Here is a 9713-nt window from a genome sequence, read left to right on the forward strand (position 1 = left end):
TTAAATTACTAATTTTTAAAATCAGAATTTTCAGTAGAAATAACCTGAATGAAAGTCTATTATAGAATTTTGAGGTCTTTTTTAAAACAAAGTTTAATGAAAAAAATCGAGATTATTGAAATTTAATTTTGTTTTTAAAATAAAATATATACACAACTAAGTATAAATAAAAAAGCATGCTACTCCTTTTCTATTTTACTTTTTTTGGTCCCTTTCCTATGTTCTTTTTCATTTCTCCCTGTCAATTTGTTTTAAAAAGAACTCTATTTCTATTATTTTACTAGGCTATATATTACTAAGTATAATTAATAAACTGATTTCAACTGATATCTTTACACACCTGCCTGCTAAACAATACATGATTTATAGAAATGCTTTAATTCTAATCATCATCTTCCAGTGTTTTATGTTATTGCTGTCCAGTTGGTTAGATGCATCTTATTTTTATAACTCCCATTGTTTGTTATTATTAGTATATTAGAAAATCAATATTTGCTTTACATGTATGTCTATTAATATAACATCTCATATTTGTGAGAATGGCCCATCTAAAAAGACCAGAAACAGCAAATGTTGGTCAGGATGTGTTCCCAACTGTTGTTAGGAAGATAGGCTGGTTCAGCCACATTCTGTGGAAACCAGTATAGAGGCCTCTCAAAATATTAAAAATACATATACTGTATGATCCAGCAAGTCCATTCTAAAGTTTTGAACCAAAGAATGTTAACCACTAATTTGGAGACCTGTGTACACTCCTATGTTCATTGCAGCCCTATTTACAATAGCTAAGTTATTAAAGTAACCAGAGTGTTAAAAGACAAAAGAGTAGGCCCTTCCTGGTGGCACAGCAGATTAAAACACAGCACTCAGAAGCTAAAGCCACTTCACCATGAGTTCCATCCTCACCCCAGAGGTGACTACATGGTGCAGCAGACCTCTCCTGACCCGCCCACTGCTCCCCTCAGCATTATACTTCGTTGATCTGCCTGTTCTGCTTCCCACTCTGTCTCTGGTGAGTCTTCTCACTGCCCCTGCACCTCTGGCCTGTGCCCCAGTACTGTATGAATGAATAAGTAAATCTTAAAAAAAAAAAAGACAAAAGAGTGGATTAGAAAAATGTGGTATACATACACAATAGAATACTATTCAGCTTACTATTCAGCTACAAAAACATGCACTCTTTTGCAATGATGTGAATGAATTGGAGGAGATGAAGTTAAGCAAAGTAAGTCAGAAGGATAAAAATAAATACTGGATGGTTGCACCAATGTGTGGAGTACAGAGATATAAAACAAAGGGTCAGACAATATCAAACCAAGAATAAACTATAAATCTGACTCTGATATTGAGGTCACAAGATGGAGAGTGGAGAGGGGACAAATGGGGGAGTGGGCACAAATTACTATGGTGGGAGGCCTGAGGGTATTTAATGGTGGGTGACATGCAGCTGAGGAGGTGGGGCCTATCCCTTTGCATCACTTCAGTGTTATAAACCACTTAATCAAACAAGCATATACACATAAACACATAAATTAGGATAAGTATATGTAGTCGGGACAACAACGGGAGAAGCAGAGATTGTTAGAAAGTGGTGCAATGATCCAGGTATGATGATAGTTTTGTTATGCCCAGGGTGGTGGCTACTGAGTTGGGATTCAGATGTCCTGAATTCAGTGGAATTCAGGAGATGTCCTGAAGATGGATCCAGGCGGCTTTCTGATGAATGAACAAGGGTGGAGTCCAGAATGACTTCAGAGTTGTAAGATTAAGGCCTTGGAAGGATAAGCATTACTGTCCCTAAAAAGGGGGAAGCATGTGGAAGAACAGGCATGAGAGGATACAAAGAAATTTTTGAGTTTTAGATTTTTTTTTGGCATTTGAATTGACTGTGATCAAATATCCCCATATTAGGGAGATGGGAGGAAAAAAGGAGACTAGAGAAACAAATTTGGGATTGATCAGTTTACAGATGGTTCTGCAAGCCATGTGACTTGGTGAGATCATCAAAAGAGTTATTAGACGGGAGATGAGGAACTCAGGGGTGGAGACGGGGTTAAAGCACTATTGTGCAGAGATGGTCTCTATTTGTGTATGTGAGTTATTATGAATTCTTTTCCTAATGGCATATTATTTGCTGTGTTTCATAACTTACTTTTTTCCCCCCATTTTCCATAGTGTTTATTGCATAGTGTTCCATATTTTGTGTCATTTTCTCAGTTTACCCTTCTAGAAGCTTTCCACTGTGTACATTTTAACTTCAAACTCTGAGGAGTATAGGCCCATTGTTTTAGGCTCTTAGGGAAGAATCCCCCCGCTCCCCCACCCCATAGCCCCCTTTTCAGAGTCTTGACCAAGATAGACCTGTTTCCTTGTTATCGCTGCTTAAATGGCAGATGTTTACTTTTACTGAGCTTATTTTTACTTATATTTCTTTTGCACTCTTACCTGAATTTAAGCAATTGTTTGGCTTTGTGCAGTACTTGACTTGTTTATCTTCCCTTTCAGTTTCTGTCTTCCATATTGCCTTAAATACAGCCAGTATCCATTGTCACTTTCTTATTAAACAGTCAAAGGGATACGCAGAGTTCAATTTGGAAGAGTTCAGACCCTCTAATTGTTGTACTGCTCCATAAACCTCTTGGCTGGTCAGTGAACTATACAACTTTCATATAGGTCAAATTGGTTTGTCTTTTTAGTTATAATGTCTCCCATTTCTGGACTTTTAGAATGTTAACCCTCTAATACAGATATTGTGGATTATTTGTTTATGGCCAGAATGCTATTTGATTTTTTTGTTACAAAGGTTTTAAATTGCTAAGAAGAATAAATGTCCCAGATGTATCTATGTAAATTTTTGAAGAAAATGTGTTTGGAGTGACATAGAAAACTGTGCTTATTGCTCTGTGAGTCACATATTTAAACTGTGCTGTTTACAGTTTTGGTTTTTTTTTTTTTAAGATTTACTTATTTATGCCTACAGAACTGGGGTATAGCTAGAGGTGGTGAGAGGATTCACCAGAGACAGAGTGGGGAGCAGAACAGGCAGATCCATGAAGTACACTGTTAAGGGAAGCAGCGGGGAGACAGGAGAGGTCTGCTGCGCCATGTGGGTCAGCTCCCTGGCTGGGGATTGAACTTGTGCTGTGGCAGTCTGATAGTGCTGTGCTTTAATGCATTGCGCTACTAGGGAGGGCCCAGCAATTCACAGTTTTTATACCCAGCGATACTGAATTCATTTATGGCTCAAGGACCTTGAAACCTTTTCTGTAATATATATCTGGCTGGGCTCTCCCTGGTGGCGCAGCCGGTTAAACCACAGCACAAAGAAGCTTAAGCCACTTACGCATGAGTTCAATCCCCACCTGCCCTGGAAGAGATCACATGGCATGGCAGACCTCTCCTGACCCGCCCGCTGCTCCCCTCAGCAGTGTACTTCATCGATCTGCTTGTTCTGCACCCCACTCTATCTCTGGTGAAACCTCTCACCTTCCACATCTCTGGCCTGTACCCCAGTTCTGTACGAATAAATAAAAATAAATCTTTAATATATATATATATATATATATCTGGCTAGGACAATAATTCTTCAAGTTTTGCAGTTTCTAAGGCTATTTCACAAAGCAGTTTTTACATTGTGGCCCGTTTGAGGTCAACTGGCATATGCTCACTCAATACTGTTGTTTGCACATGAATAATGACATGTGGCAGTGTTAAGATATATTAAAGAAGTTTAGAATAGTGATGCACATACACCCTTGGTTGGTATTTTCCTTCTGCATCCACTCTTCTGGATCCTACACTATCCTAGATAAGTTCCTTAGCCCTAAAACTTCAAATATTTAGAATTATAAACATACTTGCTATAAATCTAGCTCTAAGGGGGCAGAGTCCCATAAACCCAGGTAATAAGAGACAGATGTATAAATCACTGTGTAAGTATTATTTTGCAATAAGAACTCTGGGCATCCCTTTGAGATATTTAGGCTCCTATGACAAGAATATTATCCCTGTCTTGACAACTCTCCTTAGGGAGTAAAAGTATAAGTAGGAACTTTCTGTTCAATATGGAATTGGAACAAAGACAAGGAGGTGTCTAATTTAGATAATTAATCACACTGGGTTTCAGCAGCCATATATATCCACATCAACTAATGGCAGTTGGTTCTTGGTTTCTGGACCATTAGAACTTGTGTGGACACTACCCCCTTCTGGATCTCAAATATACGTATTCTGTGAGGTTGATTTCTTTTTTAACTTCAACCAGTCTTTGTTCTAACAGGGTTCAATAGAGTTGTCTTAGTTCTTGTTTGCCTAATTTCCATCACACTCTGAGTTAACCTTCTTGTGGAGACTTGGGCCCACCTGATTGATGTTTGGGTGTTTCGGAAAACATGTTTGAACTCTTTCTTAGAGGAAACAGTTGATGAGCCTCTTCTATTATGCATTGACTCACTAGTTTAGCTATTAGGGACAGACTTTTCCTCATGTTCTTGGGGGGAGGTGGTCCCACAATGTTACTCCATTGTCTTCATTTTGGCCCAGAGAAAACAAGATATTTTGGTTATTTTGCCTAACTCTAAATACCTCTATCACTGATATCTTCTCTTTTCCCTTTCTTGAGAACTTTCTTGTCCAGAAACTTGGGCTTCATCTTTCTTGGCAAATATCAAGTCCTGCAAATTTGAGGCATGGTTTTCCTTCTTCAAAAGTTGCAGGTAAATCCAGATTCATCTGTGGAACTACAGGAACCCCCACATGTTCCATCTCAGCAAAGTTTCTGGACAGTCCTCCCATCATTTTCTCTCCTGGGTCACCCTGGTTATTCTGCTCACCAGGTCCTGGCTTCTGGCCTTGCATGTATCTGACCACCCTGCACCATCTGTAAGCTGTTATGTGACTGATGACACTCCAGGGCATACTGGCAGTATAGCCATATCCCAGAACAGTCTTTATTTAACCTAACAAAGTAAAGTGAACCTGAACATATAGCATAGTAGTTTGGGTAAAATTTTTAAGATTTTAATTAAAAAAATTATCTATTTATGCATACAGGACTGGGATAAAGGCCGAGGTTCAGGGGCAGTGAGAGGATACACCAGAGTCAGAGTGGGAAGCAGAACAGGCAAATTGACAAAGTACACTGCTGAGGGGAGCAGCAGGTGAGACAGGAGAGGTCTGCTGCACCATGTGTAGGTCACCCCAGGGTGGGGAACAAATTTGCACTGAAGTGGCCCCGCCAGCTTCACAGTGCTGCACTTTAACCCACTGCATCACCAGGAAGTGTCCAAAAGTTTGTAAGTTTTTAAAAATATACTGAGAACAGTAAATTTCAGAATATATCGTAATGATTAGCATGATAGCTTGGACTAATAAAACAAACAATGAGGCACCCAACAAGCAGAAGAGAATAGGTAGGTGGTCACTGGGAGGATATCAAAAGTAGTTAGTTGAGCATAAATATCGTGCCAATAGTATATGTCTTGTCATTAAATCAGCAATTTATGAAACTTACCATATGTTAGAGTTCAGCTCTTAACCAATCCTATCAGTTTGTAGGTGAGAACATAGCATTAGCAGGAGATAGCCCATTAGATCTAGATCTTCTTATTCTTTCTTAGAGGCTTTTGCCTCAGTGTAGATATTCCCTGTTTTCCAAAAAAAATGCTTCATGTCGTTTCACTTTCATGAATGACTTAAATTACTCTTATGTTTTGCTAACTAACAGAAACCCAAGGAGGTCTTTTGCTTTACAAACAGCATTGAACTTGTAGCAGTTGCTCTTGAGACAACAATACCCCGAACTGTGAGAATGGTCCCCCCACAAAATAACTCCCCCAACAGTGTTTTATACAAGCTTTGGATGTATCCTAGCATTCCTGCCTTTACTATAAGTTAGTATTAGTTTATGTTTTATGGTTATTTGTTATAATTTGATAGGTTTTTTTGGGGGGGTCTGTTAATGCAATTAGAATTGCTTCTTTGTTTATGGCATTTTGACATAGGAAATGCTTCATGGGAATGCTGCTTTTAGACAGAAGGGTAAGTCTGTAACTAGTGTCACAGAATTGTTCCCTTGGGGGGCCAGCACCCCAAGTCATATGGTCTATGGAGCCAAAGGAGAGAGGCTGACTTCAAACTCAGCTGACCTTCTTCTACTCATGACAAATTGAGGGGCCTTGAGCAAATTAAGTGAATGCCTTAAACAGCATTTTCCAGTTAGGAAATTGAAATAATCATAATAAGGTAGTAAAGAATGTTTTTATGTAAGGAGTTAAAGGATAATAATGCATGTAAAAAGATGTACAAAGAGAATAGACAAATAATTTTTATTACATACTTTATGATCTTACTATTTAGTCACAGTTTTATTAACCTAATAAGCACAGAGAGCAAAACTGGACAGTCAAGACTGTGAAAGTACAAAGAATCCTCTTTTTTAGAGAACAGGCTGTTGTCACATTGGCTAAGTGGTTCCCATGGGAGCTGTTGGCTGGCACATCATATGGCTAGTCCTGAGCTATATATTTAATAGTGTTTGCTCAAATATTGTCCTATCTGAATTTTTGAAAAGAAAATAATGAACTTGAAAAATTAATTAACTGAGAAAAAAAGTAGTCTTACTGAATGTAGGTCATAGTTAATCTGACATCTGCTTTTAAAAAATGTCCCCTTTTTGAGGACATTTGTGTTTGTATGGGATTTTAAGTGCATAAGGTGCTTTCACATATATGGACTCATTACATTCTTAAAATGTCTTATGAAATGGTGTATTTTTTAATTGACATATAATTGACCCGATCTCATACTAGCTTCAGGTGTACAGCATGGTGATTTGAAATTTGCTTAGCCTGCAAAGTGATTGCCATTATAACTTTAGTAATGTTGTCACCCTACCAAGTTAATACAATATCAATGATTCTATACTCCATGCTGCACATTATATCCCATGACTTATTTATTTTTCAACTGGGGGTATGTATTTCTTGATTACCTTTACCCATTTCAAATCCTTCAATCCTCCTCCCTTCTGATAACCACTGTTTTTTATATTTATGAATTTATTTATATATTTATATATAAAAATATATATTTATATATATTTATATACTTAAATATATATATATTTATATATATTTATATTTATGTTTATGAGCTAGGGTTTTGTCTTGTTTGGTTGAAATTTTTTTGTTTGGTTGGTTGTTTTATGTTCTACATGTGATTGAAATGATAACACACTTTTTGTTCTCTGTATGACTTAATGTCACTTATTATAATACCCTTTAGGTTTATCCATATTGTTTCAAATGGCAAGATTTCATTCTTTTTAATGACTGACTAGTATTCCACTGTGTGTGTGTATCAAACCTCTTTATTTGTTCATCTGTTGATAGGTATTTAGTTTGCTTTGACTTCTTGATTACTGTACATAATGCTACAATGAACATAGGCATGCATATATATTTATTTTGGATTAGTTATTTTTGTTTTCTTTAGTTATATACCAAGAAATGGAATCCTTGGATCATATGATAGTTATACTTAAACATTTTTTGTAACCCCCACACTGCTTTTCATAATAATTGCTTCAATTTACATGATTACCAATAGTTCAGAGAGTTCCCTTTTCTTCACATTCCCACCAATCTTTACCTATTTGATACAATCATTCTGATAGGTGCAAGGTGATATTGCATTGTAGTTTTAACTTGCATTTCTCTGATTAGTGATGTTGAACATCTTTTCTTTAGCCTTTTGGTTATCTATATGTTTTCTTCAGAAAAATGGCTATTGAGATCCTCTGCCCAATTCTAAAGCCCAATTCTTTGGTTTTGAATTAGCTAAATTTGTGATATATTTTGTATACTAATCCCTTATATGATGTATGATCCGCAAATTGATGCTTCCATTCAGTAGGTTGCCTTTTTATTTTGTTATTGGCTTTCTTCTTTGAGCAGAAACTTTTTAGTTTGAAATAGTCCCATTTGTCTTGCTTTTGTATGTTTTGCCTTTGGGCTCAAATATAAATAGAGATCATTAAACTTGATATCAGAGACTTTGTTGCCTTTGTTTTCTTCTAGTTTCATGGCTTTAGCTTTTATATCCAAGTCTCTAATCCATTTTGACATAATTTTTGTGTGTAATGTGTGAGACAGCAATCTAGTTTCATCATTTTTGCATGTGGTTGTCTGGTTTGCTAACACTATTTACTGAAGAAATTGTCCTATCCCCATTGTAACAAATTGGTTGAATATATATTTGTAGTTTTATTTCTCAGCTCTCAATACTTTTCCATTGTCATATATGTCTGTTTTTATACCAATACCATACTGTTTCTATTACTAGAGCCTTGTAGTATAGTTTGAAATCAGCAAATTATATATATTCACATGTTCATAATTGAAGAAATTGAGGTTCATTTTCTAAGTGTTACACCTGGGACTGTAATTTCAGGATTTTACTTCACATGGTGACCATTCTCTGGGAAATGTTGCCTTTATGTGACTAATGAAAGACAGACTTCCTACAAATACATACTTTTCTTGTTAAGAGACTTCACTGGGTTGTTGCATTTCATAATGCATAGTTACAATGACAACCCTAATAGGACACCTATTCTATGGCTTTCGCGTGCGTACGCGCATACACGTGCTCATGTTCTCAGAATCGTTTGCTCTCATCCTTATTCTCTCTGTTCTGTTGCTTCATGAATGACACATCCCAGGTACTACTGTTTTCAGACTTCTTTCTCCTCTGGACCAGAAGAGTCCCTGGCAGAAGACTGCTGAGTGGGAATCTTTCTGCTAGCTCCATCCCCTGCTGCAGCTACTTCTCCTCTGTGATGTCAGCTGTCCTGCCCCACCATAGTCCTCCCTACTGTTCATGACCCTGGCTTCTGGGCTCTTTACAGTGCTCACCTTCATTTGTCCTTCCAGTTACTGGTTTCTCAATGATCTCTTTATTCTATCTGACTGCTTGGCTTTCTGTCCACTGTGGAAGCAAACCAATGCTTTTCATGTTACAACTGGGCTATACCTAAACAATATCATATTACGTTTAACTACTATAAAATTCCTAGGAAGTAGGACTATTATTATTTTCATTTACAGATCAGGAAATTGAGGCACAAAAGAGAGAAATGAATTGCCGAAGCTCATATACTCTACAAGTGGGGGGTTTGGGATTTAAATCCAGCAATCTCCAGATGACAGATACCACTGATGCAGTGCAGCACAGCACCAGGTCCTGCAACCAGAATGTGCTAATATGATCCAGTCCAAGCAGCTCTTGCAGAAATCTGCCTGATTAAGGTAAGGAAACAGAGTTCAGATCCACTCACTTGCCAAAGGTGCTTTGCAAGTAAGTGTCAGAGATGGGATTCAAGCTCAGATCTGTCTGACTCTGAGGCTGCTCTATAACTACAGCCACTTCCCCAAATTCAGAATGTATCTCAACCACAGGAGAGAGGTGTTGGTGAGTTGGAAATTTGCAGTCCTCACCCCCCAGAAATTCTAGTTGAGTAGGGTGGGGAAGTGGCCTGGGATTATGCATTTTGCCAGCTGCCACACGTGATGCTGAGGCAGCAGGACTGGGACCCATAAGAGCCAACCTGCTGACCACCTCCTATCTGGGACATATACGATTTCCACATGCTTTTCCCCACTGCCTCGGTTTCCTCATCTGTAATACAGGGGGTTGACCTGACCATTCCCATG

Source organism: Condylura cristata, unplaced genomic scaffold (genome assembly GCF_000260355.1).
Source record: "Condylura cristata isolate star-nosed mole 26May11 unplaced genomic scaffold, ConCri1.0 scaffold00009, whole genome shotgun sequence".
In the NCBI taxonomy this organism is placed as follows: Eukaryota; Metazoa; Chordata; class Mammalia; order Eulipotyphla; family Talpidae; genus Condylura; species Condylura cristata.